General features: G+C 44.0%; 1 long non-coding RNA gene across 1 annotated transcript; it reads left to right on the forward strand.

The window, feature by feature from the left end:
- The first annotated feature begins 561 nt into the window (after nt 1–561).
- On the forward strand, nt 562–5,369 carry LOC148652857 (uncharacterized). Its single transcript, XR_015925456.1, has 2 exons — nt 562–617; nt 2,346–5,369. It is a non-coding gene; the product is annotated as an uncharacterized LOC148652857 (long non-coding RNA).
- Nucleotides 5,370–14,934: the final 9,565 nt, after the last annotated feature.

Raw genomic sequence — 14,934 nt, forward strand, 5'->3', positions numbered from 1 at the left:
GAATGTGAGAGACTGGAGCGCAGCAAGGAGACAGAGTTGCACCCTTAGAGGCAACAGCCTGTTTTTAGCTCTTAAGTGCTGCCTTCCCCTGCTGCGCTGCTGTTTCGTGCTAAATGATTTAAAACTTGTGCACTCACGCATTGGGCTTTGGTTGGGCTGCTCAAGAGCCGTGTGTACCCGGGTGTCCTCTGAGATAATCAATGCTGGAATTTGAAAATATCAATACTGTGAAAATATAACATTTTCTCTACGAACACCTCCCTAGGTATTTATGACTACTTTTCTTAGGACACAGACATTTGTGTATTAGAAATGTGGAGATTTGTTTATTCGAGACTGGGGTATAATTAGACCAATATTTACACAATTTGGTTTATTTAGTAAATAAAGCATGAGATTATGCAGACTTTCTAAGGGAACTGTGTTTTGAATTTTGACAATGGGAAAATTTCAGATGGAAAGTTGGCTGGAAAGGGTTGACTCTTCTGCTCTCCATTAGGTTGACGTCTATGTGAAGCGAAGGCATGAGAGATATTTATTTTTCAACTTGTCTGTCTTACCTTGTAGATGCGGGTTCTAGTTGTACAGGATGTTCAGGTTTCAATGCTCGAAAGCTGGTGAGTAATCTGAGCCCTGTGCATTAATGTATTACCTCCGTCCACAGTGCAGGGGGGGACTTGTGCCAGAGCAGGTCAGCACACACATTTCGGAGACTCTGAGCAAATCTTGTCATTTAAACTTCACTGCTACATGCCAAAGATGTCTTTGGCTCCTGCTGATTACCTCGAGTTCAGTCCTCGAGTTCTGACACTCTTGACACTTGCATAGGAGTTCATAGAGCCATTCACAGTATATCACCCTGCAAGTCACAACTGGCAGCCCACTGTAGCTCAGCAGTGTGAGCTTGGTCAGTACCTGGATGAGAGACCTCCAGGGAAAGCTAAGGTTTCTGTTGGAAGAGGTGTTAGTGGGACCAGTAGGGGTCACTCACACTGTGGTCTTTGTGGGTCCTACTACCCCAGAGTAGTGACAGAGACACTATATTGTAAAAAAGGTGCCGTCCTTCAAATGAGACATAAAAACAAGGTCCTGACTCTCTGTGCTCATTAAAGCCACCATTTCATCATCCAGGTGGACACACTGTTATTGTTGTTGTTGTTATTACTGGTGTGAATAAAAAAAGCTTGCATTTTCTTGAGCTCAATTCATTATTTATGAATCAACTGACTTGTTTGAGTAATGCGTAATGTTAGCAGGATTACAGTATAATATTTTCTGACTTTTCTAAGCTCATTATGTTATTTTTTTTTTCAAATTTGTGTTCTGATGATACCAGTGTTACGTTACCAGTAACAGAAGTAAACCTGATTGATCTATAATTTTGTTCCCCTTTTATTACATCTACAACATTGTGATCTGTGAGTTCAGCTAGATGAAGGGTATATGAAGAGCATCCCTCATTTCTTTACAACTGGGTAATACTGGGAAAATACTATCTGTCCCTGGCAATTTAATTGACTCTAGAATCTAGCCCCTGTAGAAACTCAGTGGTAATTTTACTAGAATGACATGCTACTGGTGGAGCTCCTTCTATTGCATGGGGCATGCAATTAATCATGCATTTTCCATCAAGGGCAGTACCACCCCATTACTTCATACAGCTGAGACAATACAGCAAGTGCACAGCAGCTGCCTCTCTGCTGAATCACAATAGTGATTTTTTTGTTTAAAAAATATTACTTTTACCCTCATGCCTGTCAATGCAACAAGGTAACCGATGTGCAAAACACTCCCCAGTTGATGATAGCTTATATGTAAGAGCCTGCAGACTATAAAGCCTGAAATGGCTCCCACTGATCTGTAATGGGGAATTCGTTTCCAGGACTGTAGATAATAATAATAATTAATAATTATAATTGCTTACACTTATATAGCGCTTTTTCTGGACACTCCACTCAAAGCGCTTTACAGGTAATGGGGATCACCTCCACCACCACCAGTGTGCAGCCCCACCTGGATGATGCGCCAGTCTGCTCCCCACACACCAGCTCTCAGTGGGGAGGAGAGCAGAGTGATGAAGCCAGTTCAGAGATGGGGATTATTAGGAGGCCATGACTGGTAAGGGCCAAAGGGAAATTTGGCCAGGACACCGGGGTTACACCCCTACTCTTTTCGAGAAACGCCCTGGGATTTTTAATGTCCACACAGAGTTAGGATCTCGGTTTTACGTCTCATCCAAAAGACATAATTTATCTGTACTGCTACGATTTTGGCCGTATCTGGTATTTCGATACAGTAGCTGGATCTCTGCGGCGGCTCCCATCTTGTGTTTTTGTTTTTTTCAGAGCATCTCCTTCAACAAGATCCCCTCCCCTGATCCAGGAGATGCGTCTGACAGCCTTTCCCACCTGCTCCAAATCAGGCAGTGAACACAGAACAGCACAGAAACCCTCCACAGCGATTTCACAAAGTCCAGGATGCTACGGAAGGATGCTCTGGTTGGAGATATCCCTGGGGATGAGCTCCGTGACACCCCCGCAGAAGAGGATTGCTCCCAGCACGCATCTCTTGGCTCGTCTGATCCAGCTTGTCCTCACTGCGCACTCTCAGCTTACTCATGGACAAATCACACCATGAACTCTTCCCTTGAAAAACCATTGTCCCTGTCTTGTTCTATAGTTTCAAAACCATATTTATAATTCTTCATGCCCCTCTACCGCAGTGCTGTAATAGGTGGCAGATGAAGATACTATTATGCTTGCATAACCTAGTGGTGCCCTTGTGACAACACGCATTGACGCAATTGTCTGTTTACAGTCATGCAGTGCACAAGGCGTGGTGCGCAGGGGTGACGAAGGCCCCGTTGGAATAGCAGACAGAGACGGCTCAAATTAGATGTGCAGGGGCCCCTGCTGTGTGAGTGATGAATTAGTACCAGCCAGGTGAACTAATAGGTGAATCCCATAGGTGCAGATCCCCGCAGTCAGAGCAACCTGCTGCTCACCTGTCCTGCCAGCTCCAGCTCCACCTCCACCAGCCACACAGCCCTAATGAAGGGACCTGATTGGTTCGACTAATCGATTAGTTTCACAGCATGAAAAAGAGCGGAAAGCAGGTGATACCACTGTCCTTGATTCCTGGGAGTGAGCACTCTTGTTCTATGGGGTAAACTCAGGTCGACAACTCCAATCCTGGAGGGACAGCATGTTGAAAGTTTTCTAGGTCTCTTTGATCCACCAACAGCTACAGACGCTTGAAAAGACCTCAACTGGACAAATTAAGCTAATGCTCATTAAGAGCAGGGGTGGAGGGAAAACATAAGACGTGTTGTGCACCAGTGGTCTGGAAGTTGTCTCTTGGTGGCAGAACAGTGATAGCATCACTTTGGGACAACCTCGTGTTCAGTTAGGTGACACTGGATTGGAGACAAAAATCCATGAAGGTGGAGCACTATTATGCTTCCAAAAGCGTAGCAATAGAAGCAAAGGAATCCCTGTCTTTCTAAAGATCCAACCTAAATTAAAATACAGATGCAAAATCTGAAGATCAGATTGGTTCATCTTCAAAGCCCCTAACAGCAGCATGCCATCCACCATGGAGGTAAAGAGGGAGAACAGTTTTTGTTCTGTTGATGGCATTGTGTACCAGCTGCTTCCTTTGCTGTGGCACTGAAGCATCTGCGTACGCTGATACAGTGCAGTGTCTTTCCGATAGACATGTAGTCTGATGTAGACACAACTGGCTCTAATCACCCCAGACAGTGTGACCATGCACTGGAGATTCCTCGTTCTCCAACAAGCCCATGGCACAAAGGTGTTGTTCTTTGTCATTCATTTTCAACAGCCTTGCTGTTCAGCAGCTTAAAAAACCTCATCGTCTGTGCCCAATGAACTTTCTCACTAATGATCTCATTCAGCGCTTGTGCAACAAAGTCTGTATTCACTCATTAATTAAAATGACACCGAAATATTACATTTATATGTAAAATATGCATATCTTACTTTTCTAAACACAGTATGCATGCAGCAATAGCGACAGATTTGTTGTGAAGCTGACTGTATTTTGAATCAAGCTAACAGAAAGTGATGGTGCTCGAGAGTAAGCAGTAAACTGGTAGCCCTCAAGAGACCAGGATTCAGCTTCTCTGTGAGTGTCAAAACTTTAGCAAGACACCCTGTAGGTTTCTCGTTTTGTATTATTGATGCAGAAACCTGATCCTGCCCAAACAAAGCATGTCTTTTAACTGTGCTGTCTTGCGTGGGGCAGGGGATAACTAGCACAGGACTGGCAGACTGTTTTTTTTTCACTTAAACTCTTTCACTCGTGTTTGAAGTGTCATAGCAATTTACCTTCTTTTGAACTGGACTTTGAATAGGATCCACTTGTGCTACTGATGGGGACACAGTTCCAGTTCAAACAGCAGGGCTCTCAGTCAGGGAGCTGGGAGAATCTCAGCCTGCACTGAGACCCTGAAGCTCTTCTCTCTCCCAGTGCTTCAGAACGTGGTATTGCGCTTTCCTTGGCCTGGAAAATGCCTTTTACTAAAAATATATTCTTTACTAAACAGAAATGAGCACGAGAGGGGGGAGGGGAATCATGGGGCAAAAAATCACAACAGACCTAAAAGAATATCCAAGATTAACTTAATATAATTATTTACAGGAAGCCTGGAAAAACTCTTCCACCTCCCCGTGAGAGAAGCAGACCGTCCAACTCCTATCATGTTCAATGCCTTTGTCCAAAGTCTGCTTTTTCTCTCTTGAAAAACAAAATGTAAAAACTGACAGTGATTCCTTTTTTTCCGCCCTGCCTGGTCAAATAAATGTTGACATGGATTGTTTCTCATCGACAGTCACAACATGTGCTCTCTGTGTGTGTGTGTGTGTGTGTGTGTGTGTAGACGGAGGAGGAGCAAGTCATCAAGCTTTCACTCACAGTCATGCACAGATACACATTTTAAAACAGCTGTTTCAGACCACGAATTTCCAACGTGATACTTTTGCCCCCTGATCCGTTCAAGGTATAGACAGGTAATGTTTTTGAGAAACGCATTAAAATGAATTAGATGGTTTAACATTAAGTCAGAACCTAGACATTACTTTGGTCATGTAATGTTGGAATATTTGGTAATATGTAAAATTAAATTTCTATTTTACAGTGTTTAATGAAGGAGGAGGAAATCCACATGACAGATAATCAGAGGACCTTTTATAAAGGATGTCATTTTTATTGACAAGACATCTGAAAGTATTATTACTAGATTTTCATAACCTATGTATAATGACTTACCAATACTTTCTGTCTTTCTTAACTATATAATTAATATATATACAAAAGCTCAAATAAAAAAATTCTAAGCAAAATGATAATATGAAGTATTAATCTTTTGTCCTCTGGCTTAATCTAAATATTTTGCATATGTTTTTAACAAGCAGGAGAAAGAAACCAGGAAGCTGTTTGTAAAAGAGCTTAGCAGTGAGACAGTGTGGCGATCTTCAGAGCAGGGAGAGAGAGGAAGGATTATAGATCACCATGGCTGTGTCTTAAAGAGACTGCAGCAATTTCTGCTCAGTTCTTTTAAATTTTGCTTTTAGTTCAATGAAAAAGGAAGTTAATACTTTGCAACGATACGAGAAATCAATGAATACCTTTGTAGCACACACATTTCTATTACATATACCTACAGTATATAGCCAGTATGTAAATCAAGTAGGTAGCTGCATCAGCATGCATAGGTTGCAAAAGGACAAGTACAGGTTTATTCCATGGTGAAAAGAGAAGAAAAGAAACACAACGTTTCGGCTGTAGAGTGCCACACACTCAAAAGAGGCTCCACAGTCGAAACGTTGTGTCTCGGCTTACTCAAATTACTTTGACTTGGACAGTTACATCTCTTAGGAATTAACTGGCTTCAAGGAACAGAAGTGAGTCAAATCGAGCTCCCATTCACCTGCCTACAGTGTCATGGCAGAGGCTGAGGGGGGCGTGGCGTGGCGTGCCTGAAATCACCCTTGACAATAACGCCCTGCTGAGTCCCCCCAGCCTCCCCAGAGCTGGCGCAGAAGGAGTTTTGCCCTCTTGCCTTTCTGCTGTCTGAAGTGGAAACATAAAAGCCAACAACTAAAAAAAAAAACAAGAACTGATGCAATTAAAGCGAATCAAAACCAAAGTTGCAGTCTGTGAGAGGGGTTCAAAGGAGAGCGATAATCTAGAAAACCCTCCGCTCTGCTTTCACGAGGGGTCCTTTGGTAATGAGAAGCTGGGGGTTTGGGGGGAAGAGAAGAGACTGACGGCTCACCTGGACTCATGAGGATTATGCGCTGAATAATTTAGTGGCCGTTATTAATCTGAAAGGTGATGGGCTAATTAGAACCTCGCTGACGCCGCAGCCTCCCGCACCCTTCCTCCACACCCCCAGCCAGGCCTGCGGAAATGCCAAGGGCAATGCCTGCAGGAGGGGGGTCCCGGCGTTAATTGGCTCCAGCCGGAGCACCAGCGGGCCGGAGGGGAGGGGCCAGGACAGCCTCCCCGGGCCTTCAGGCTGAAACCCCACTTCCCTCCCTGCCCAGGGCAGACGAGCGCATGGCCAACTCGCGTGGGGTGCAAGGAGTTCTGTGGGTCCCATGGGTGCTGCGCAGGGCAACACCTATCGCACTGTTTTACACAGAGTGCAGGCCGAGAAGCAGCCGCGACAGGGGGGAATAAGCCAGGAGCAACACAGAGCCCACACACGCATCCAGGAGCACAGCCCTGTGTGCTGCGCAGGCGCAGCGGAGATGGGAATGCAGAGATTGTACAAACTTGGGATTTCTTCCCATCACAGACACACTGGCTGTCTTAACTGGTGTCTTAAAATTGTCACTGTGTGTGCGAGTATGTACGCTGCGCCGGACCGGTGTCCTGACCGGGGCTCGGTCCCACCCTGCGCCGGACCGGTGTCCTGTCCGGGGCTCGGTCCCGCCCTGCGCCGGACCGGTGTCCTGACTGGGGCTCGGTCCCACCCTGCGCCGGACCGGTGTCCTGTCCGGGGCTCGGTCCCGCCCTGCGCAGGTCCGGTGTCCTGTCCGGGGCTCGGTCCCGCCCTGCGCAGGTCCGGTGTCCTGACCGGGGCTCAGTCCCACCCTGCGCCGAACCGGTGTCCTGACCGGGGCCCGGTCCCGCCCTGCGCCAGTCCGGTGTCCTGACCAGGGCTCAGTCCCACCCTGTGTTCTGAGCCAAGGCTCCCACCACCAGATGTCTTACCAGGCAGCTGTCTTTTAATGCACAAAAGCTGATATTGCACCATGTGCACAGAAAATTAATGATGAAAGAACTGCTAAGAACTGTCTCAGTCATTTATTTTAAAAGACTTTGTACAATTCTGCTACCCCACATGAGGTTTAATTTGAGTGGTTCGTACCTTCATCAAGGCCAGATATGCTCCCTCTGATTATGAGGGAGAGCTGTCATCCTTTGATCATAATACATTCGTTGCCATTGCTCATAATTTGGTAGAATAGGCTTTGCCATCTTCTAATGTCCTTCTTAATGAGTGGCCATCCGACTGGGAGAACAGGAGGCTCTTGTGTTCCACAGAAGAGAGGGCTTTTACAGAGAGATAACAAAGCCAGCCCATGTGGTTCATTACTCCCTTACAGGAGTCACTCTGCCTTAATAAAACACCTTGAACTAATTACATACACACTTATGTCACTGTGCTGTCTTAAAAGCCACTGACAGGAGCAGAAAAAAATCCAATTTGCAGCCTGGAGTCAGGGAGATCTGGGCAGTTCAAACAGGTATGTGAGAGTAGCTCTGCTAGAAGGAAGGTACATTCCTTCCTCTGACTGGAGAGTGCTTGCAGGGTTTATCTCTTTGCCACATGCATCAAACATCGCTGTGCCATATTCCATCTCTGAATGCAATCTGGAATATGAGTTCAGGAGCAAGCTTTATTTTTTAATAAAAAGTAATTCTAATGTCCTTCTTTTTTAAAAAAAACACTGCTCTGCAATTTGTTTTTTGCAAGTAACTTTAAACAAAGTGCACACCCATGAGAGCTTTAATGTCTCAGACAAAATATACAGGAAAAGGGTCAGTTGTGTGCATGGGCTGGGGGGAGGAGAATCAACTTTAATGAACAGTGACGCAATGTCAGTGAGTAAGTACTGTAAATACATTTGATAAGCTTGGGAGTAGCATGCTGTAAGATGCAGAAATGCTGTACCCCTCAAACCAGCACACAAAGCACATCTTGTAAGGGAGATAGCAGATGCTGCACAAAACTATTTCATTTCACCCATTTTTCACACTGGGTCAGAAATGCCACAAGTAACAGAACTATGTATCTAATCAAGAGGCACAGCTGAAAGCCTGCAGGATCCTAGCTGATATGAGCCCCACTGGCCCTCAGCTCTGATGTGTCTATACCACCGCCTTCGTTTTCCAAAGATGCTAAAGCTGAAAACAGCATCAGTGATGACAGAAACGGACTGAGCAAAAGACTGGAGCAGAAAAAAAGAATACAGAAACAGCACGTCTTCGCATCTGCAATGCTCAGCAGGAAATGGGCAACTGGATTATGACTTAATGTCCACCTGCTCAGGGTCTGTGTGCGCACAGAGGGGTGTTGCCTCCCTGCTTACAGCACAGAGTAATTACAGCAATTAGGCCAGCCTGGGGAGAACAGAGCCAGGACCAGATGCAAAAGCAGATACTCATGCTCTGGCTTCAAATAACAATACTCCATCTCAGATAAATAGATGAGACAGGCAGACAGATACGACAGATGAGATTTATAAATTAAACAGACAGCTCAGCAGGCAGGCTGAAAGTAGAGAGTCAAAGCCACACTGTATTTGTCTAAAGATTGCAGCACCAAGCACGAAATACAAATTTGATCATAAAATCGCAACCTGCATATAGGAATTACTCATTCTTGAAAGGTACACTCCTTTTGGCTGGACTACTGTTTTCCTACATGTAGCAAACAGGCCAACAGACTGATCTCTCCATACAGCTTGTCACTGAGCTGTACAGCAATCAGGCTGGGAACTGTGGAGGGTTTTTCTTAGGACTGTAGGGGCTGGACGAACTCTACAGTGTCCTCACTCTTGTGGATTAGGAAGATGAAGAGCTAAGGAGCACTAGGGGATCCTCAGAGGGAAACCCTTCTTCACTCTTTCATTTTCCTCCTCCTGACCCCTGACGGGTGCTCTCCTTTCCTCAGCTGACCCCTGGATCAGGCCAATTGCATGCTAATGAGTTCCATGGGCTCGCAAACAAATCGTTCATTAAGATGGGCAATAACAGCAGGCAGTGCCAAAGAGCACGCACCCCCTTCCCCTCTTCTTCGCTCTCATCTCTTACTGGACTGCTGGGCCTCCTTGTCTCACATGAGGCTCCCCAGGCAGGAGAGCCAGTTTCATTTCAAGGGCTTTGAACCCGGAGGCCCAGGGGAACCCAGCTCTAACCCAGCCCCTCTGGAAGAAAGTCCCGCGCACAGGAGGGCTCCTGCTTGTCACAAGTTCGCCCTCATGGAATCTGGACCCGCGGAGAGTGAGAGAGAGGGGGTGTCCCTTGAGAAAACACGACCTGCAGGGGGAGAGCCATCTGATAAAGAGTGCATTTGCATAAATCATCAGCCTTTCAGTGCATGAAAGGTTCTCTCAATTACCGAGCATCGTGATGCTCAGATTGAGTCGTTCTGGAGTGCTACAGCAATCAAGCGCTCTTCGTTAAATTACAATTAGTGTGAATTTGAAGCAGTTCACTGTCTTCCGCATAGCTGGTGACACTACCAGTCTGGGTAAATTCAATTAATTTGCCTTAAGGTCAGTTTAAGAAAATGAGCCTCTAAACAAGGAGATCCTCCAGCAAACATCCCCACAGTCCAGGTGTCATGTACCAGACGCACAAAGAGTAATTTTAAAGAAGGTTAAGTATCTTTCTTCTTTTTCAAAAAAAAAATCCGAGCACTTTGCCCAGCCGCGTTAATAACTGCGCGACACAGAGCAGCCAGTAATAAAGCTCAGCAAAAGGAATCAGCGAGTGGCTTCATTTAAACACACTCTGTTTCAGTACCTTCAGCTAATCCAGGATTTACCGGTTACTAAATACTGAAACAAAGGCTCCATGTCCGATCCAAACGTGTCTTAATTGAGCTTTACTGGAATCTCCATCCACGTGGTCTAAAAGACACTGCTGTATAGACATTATGCACATACTGTGTATCTCTAATCTGAATTCATGAGACGTTGTTGGCAACCTACTTAAAGAACAAGATTGTCTGTGAGGCTGCCAGCAATGAATCTAAGATTACAGGATCACCTTCTTGTGACGCTGTTGGACTCTTCTTAACACTGAAACAATTTTGCATACTGTGCATATGCATGATATTATAATGCAGAGCTATTGTTTGTGCTTTACTTGCTTCACCGAGACAGTGATAAAAATTCAAACACCAATCACATAATCCATTATTTAATATCCATCATAAATAAAATGCATGCATCAATAAAATGGAGTATATCCTATTATTATCCTATTTAAAAAGAACAGTTTGAAGATGCCGCTTGAGAAACGCCTGCCCTGTGGTTTTCCTGGAGCTCGACCTCACAGACTCAAAGAGATGGCATTGCTGCCAGTTCTAGTGCTGCACCCGAACTGTTCGATTTGTCTAATTTTCAGCCCCCTGCTGGGAAACTTCCAAGCTTCAGGGCTCCCATTTTCACTGTGCTTGAAGTAAGCATGTGTGAAAAGCAGACATGTGTGCATTCTGAGGCGTTCCTGCCTTGTTTGTGGGGGGCGGAGGGGATACAGCCTGTGTAATACGAATTAATTATTAATTATTATTATTATTATTAATTATTATTATTACATTCACAGATATTCTCGCGTTCGGCCTGCTTCGTTTTTAATCCATCTTCGCCATCTGCTGGTGGAATCTCACACAGCACTCACATTGAACAAAATCCAGTACGTAGGGCTGTACCGTTTCGTAGTACTCCAGAGTAACAATGTGATAACAGAGAGGGTAAGGGCCTCTGATGTGCATTATAATGATAATAACACACCAGTACCACAGCGGAAGAGTGTGTGAAACAGTCCTGAGATTATACTGAATCACAACCTTGTAACGATCAGACCTCTTTCGGTCCGATGTCAGAGAACGGAAATGAATGCAAATTCAGCTACTTTCGGTCAGTGTTGATGATAATTAACCCATTAAATTACAGTTACAGGTTACGTCTGTAAGAGATTATTGTTTTAAGTTTAAAAAACCAATGAGGGCAATGCCTTTAAATGCATACATGTATCACGTTACACAATGTTACGGTAAAACGCGACATAGATGCACTGTGACTGATCACTTTTCAATCTTTTTGATTGCTTTTGGCCATGCATAGTCTTCACAGTACAATTTGGAAAGTAACCACTTCTCTGCATTCAGCATAAAGCCATCGTGACAGTCTGATTTCTGTGTCCACAGTGCCTCTAAGATTTGTCGGCGTGCAGGATATCCTGGGGGGGTTTGTCAGCGTGCCATTTTTCCCCAAACATGATTTTCCTTTTTAGATCCAAACATTAATGCGTCCACGATTCTGACACATTAGAGACACTTGGTGCTTTTGCACGTTTCAAAGTGAACTGGACGACGGCACAGAACGCGGATAGCGTGGGAGTCTGTGCGTCTAGTGTGCTTTTACCGAGCAAAAACAAATTGGTGTTTCCAGCACCTTGCTGAGCAGGCCCTGGTGGAGGTCTCTGGATCGATCCCATGTCTTTTATACTGCTGAGTTTTGTATAATGCTGTGTATAGGAATGTCTCCTTTCGATGCCCATCTCCAACAATTGCATGCACGCATTTGGCGATCCCTTTCGTTAGATGTCCACCGGTGCCTCAGATCACAAAGCCCAAAGCACACCGACATGACTCCTGCGGTGCGAGCGGCCTCAGACAAGCCCGGACACAGTAGCAGGCATGTCCAGACCACGCGGGCTCAGCGTTGCGCTCACTCGCCCGGGCCCTGACGTCACAAGTTGCCGCAGTGGGTGATGGGAGGTTGCGCGTCTAAAGAAAAGCGGAAGGCCTTTCTGGCTTCACTTTCATTCGATGTCCCTAAGTATATTATTAATGATTTTGATTGATTACTTTATAAGTTGATTTGGAAAACAAACCTCATTACATGAGAAGGTCTCTTCTAACTCAACCTAGGAATCACGGTGGATTGAATGTCTTAGATGTTTATACTGCTAATATTATCATTCAAAGCAATTGGCTTAGAAATTATACTACAAACAAAAATAGTATATGGAATTTGATTGCCAAGTTGGTTTTTCAGCATATAGGTAATCTCGATTTTTTTGTTAAAATGTAATTTTTATTATTTATAGAATTCCTCTTAAATGATCTAACTTTCAGAAACAAGTTTTATTATGTTGGAATTTAATATACAAGCATAACGTTTCACCACATGCATATTATATTTAGAATAATAAAGATATAAGGTATACAAATAAAAGGATATTTTTTCTGATATGGTATGATAACAAAATCTGGCTAGTGGCCCAATTGTTACATTAAGATGGAAGATTGTTTACATATACAGAACTTTTGGAGAAATTTAAGAGAAAGGGGCGAGGCTGTTTAGATGTAGTCTCGGCCTTGCCAATAGAGTATCTTCTGATTTCTCTGATAATTTATTTTTGGATGGATTAGATATAAAAGATAAAAAAATGCAATAATAATTATATTAGGAACTTGTGCAATTCATATTTCATACCTTCTTGTATCTCCTTTTGGAATACTATGTTTAGGAATATAAACTGGAAATTAGTTTGGACAATTGCTGATAGATAGTGTCTTACAAATAAAGTTAAAGAAATTCCAGTTAAAATCGTTAATAGATTTTATCCTGTTAAATTGACACTTTCTAGATTTAAACATGAACAAGATGACTTACGTGTATTTTGTAATAATGAGAAGGAATCTTTATTACATTTGTTTGTTAACTGCATATATGCAAAACTGTTTTAGATAGATCTGCAAGATGTTATTGTTAAACATTTAAAGGTAAATGTTAAATTGAAAGATTTTGATATTATTTTATATTTTGTTAGATCTGGATTGGATAAAGAATGTGTATTTATTATTAATCTGTTATTTTGGCTAAATACTTTATCCACAAAAGTAAATGGTCTAATACCGCTCCCTCTATTCATGCTTTTAAAGCTGAATTCCTTTTTGATTTAAATTCTGTTAGTAAATTAAATATTTTTTTTACAATATAAATATGTAAAAAGAATAATTTTTAGCTTTTACAATTGTGAATCCCTCTGGCTGTGAAGTGTCTATTTCTGTGTCTATTTTAATATTCTGTCTCTTTTTCTGGTGTTTAAATAAAAACTTATTTTTTAAAAAAGCACACACACACAAAAAAAGGTTGCGTGTCCACATTCCAAGTGAGGTGCCCGACACTCAGGACGCTGCAGTAAAAACCCTGAAACGGGTGCAGATATAAGTCTCTTCGGATGAAAGCATTAATAATAATAATAATTGCTTACACTTATATAGCGCTTTTCTGGACACTCCACTCAAAGCGCTTTACAGGTAATGGGGATCCTTCTCCACCACCACCAGTGTGTACCCCCTCCTGGATGATGCGACGGCAGCCATAGTGCGCCAGAACGCTCCCCACACATCAGCGATCAGTGGGGAGGAGAGCAGAGTAATGTAGCCAATTCATAGAGGGGGATTATTAGGAGGCCATGATTAGTAAGGGCCAATTGGAAATTTGGCCAGGACGCCGGGGTTACACCCCTACTCTTTTCGAGAAGCGCCCTGGGATTTTTAATGACCACAGAGAGTCAGGACCTCGGTTTTACGTCTCATCCGAAGGACGGCGCCTGTTTACAGTATAGTGTCCCCGTCACTATACTGGGGCATTAGGACCCACATGGACCGCAGGGTGAGCGCCCCCCACTGGCCCCACTAACACCTCTTCCAGCAGCAACCTTAGTTTTTTTTTTTCCCAGGAGTCTCCCATCCAGGTACTGACCAGGCTCACACCTGCTGAGCTTCAGTGGGTTGCCAGTTGTGAGTTGCAGGGCGATATGGCTGCTGGCCAGAATAAGCGAGCACATCAACTGGAAATGGGGCGACTGTCAGCTCTGGAGCGGGGGTGCTATCGGAGTGGAGTTTGTCATCTCTCCCCATATTAATGTGGGTTTCTTCGCTCCGTGTGCTAGTGGGATAACTGGCTCCTGGTAATATTGGCCCTGATGTGACCGTGACTCAGGGTGTGTCCTTCCATGCACCAGGACAGGCTCTGGCACCCCCGAGTTTCCTTCTCTGAATTTATTTATGACAGACGGTGCTTGAGGAAAGCTCTAAGCTCCATCAAAGACCCCACACGCCCCAGCTACAGACTGCATGACCCTCTACCATCTGGAAAACGGTACCGGAGCATTCGGACCGGACTACCAGACTCAGAGACAGTTTTTACCCCCGCACTATCAAACTATTAAACTCCCAGCCTCTCTCCTACAATCTGAACCCTCACAGTGCCTTCTCTCTTTATCAAAACTCAAACACACATTGAAATCTACCTCTACCTCACGTCAAGAAGTTCACTCCCCATAATTTCCTATCCTTTATTTCATTCTGTTGATGTATGGTTTTGCACATCTTGTCTCTGTCTTTCTTATCTTATATAATTGTATTGTTGTTTTACCATACACCTGTATATGAGTATAATGACCATAAACTTGACTCGAATGGGAAGAAGCGGTTAGAAATAAACAGCATGATCAACTGGAAAAAGCAACGTCCTGTTACAGATGAAACTGCAGGGGGCGTAAGTGAACTCCACACACTTTGTAAAAGACAGGGAAATGCTTTTAAAATGTGCACAGCTGTGACGTTAGGGTGGGCTAACAAGAAGGTCTCTATTT

The sequence above is a fragment of the Lepisosteus platostomus genome, chromosome 11 (assembly GCF_059453375.1).
Source record: "Lepisosteus platostomus isolate fLepPlt1 chromosome 11, fLepPlt1.hap1, whole genome shotgun sequence".
NCBI classification, from domain to species: domain Eukaryota; kingdom Metazoa; phylum Chordata; class Actinopteri; order Semionotiformes; family Lepisosteidae; genus Lepisosteus; species Lepisosteus platostomus.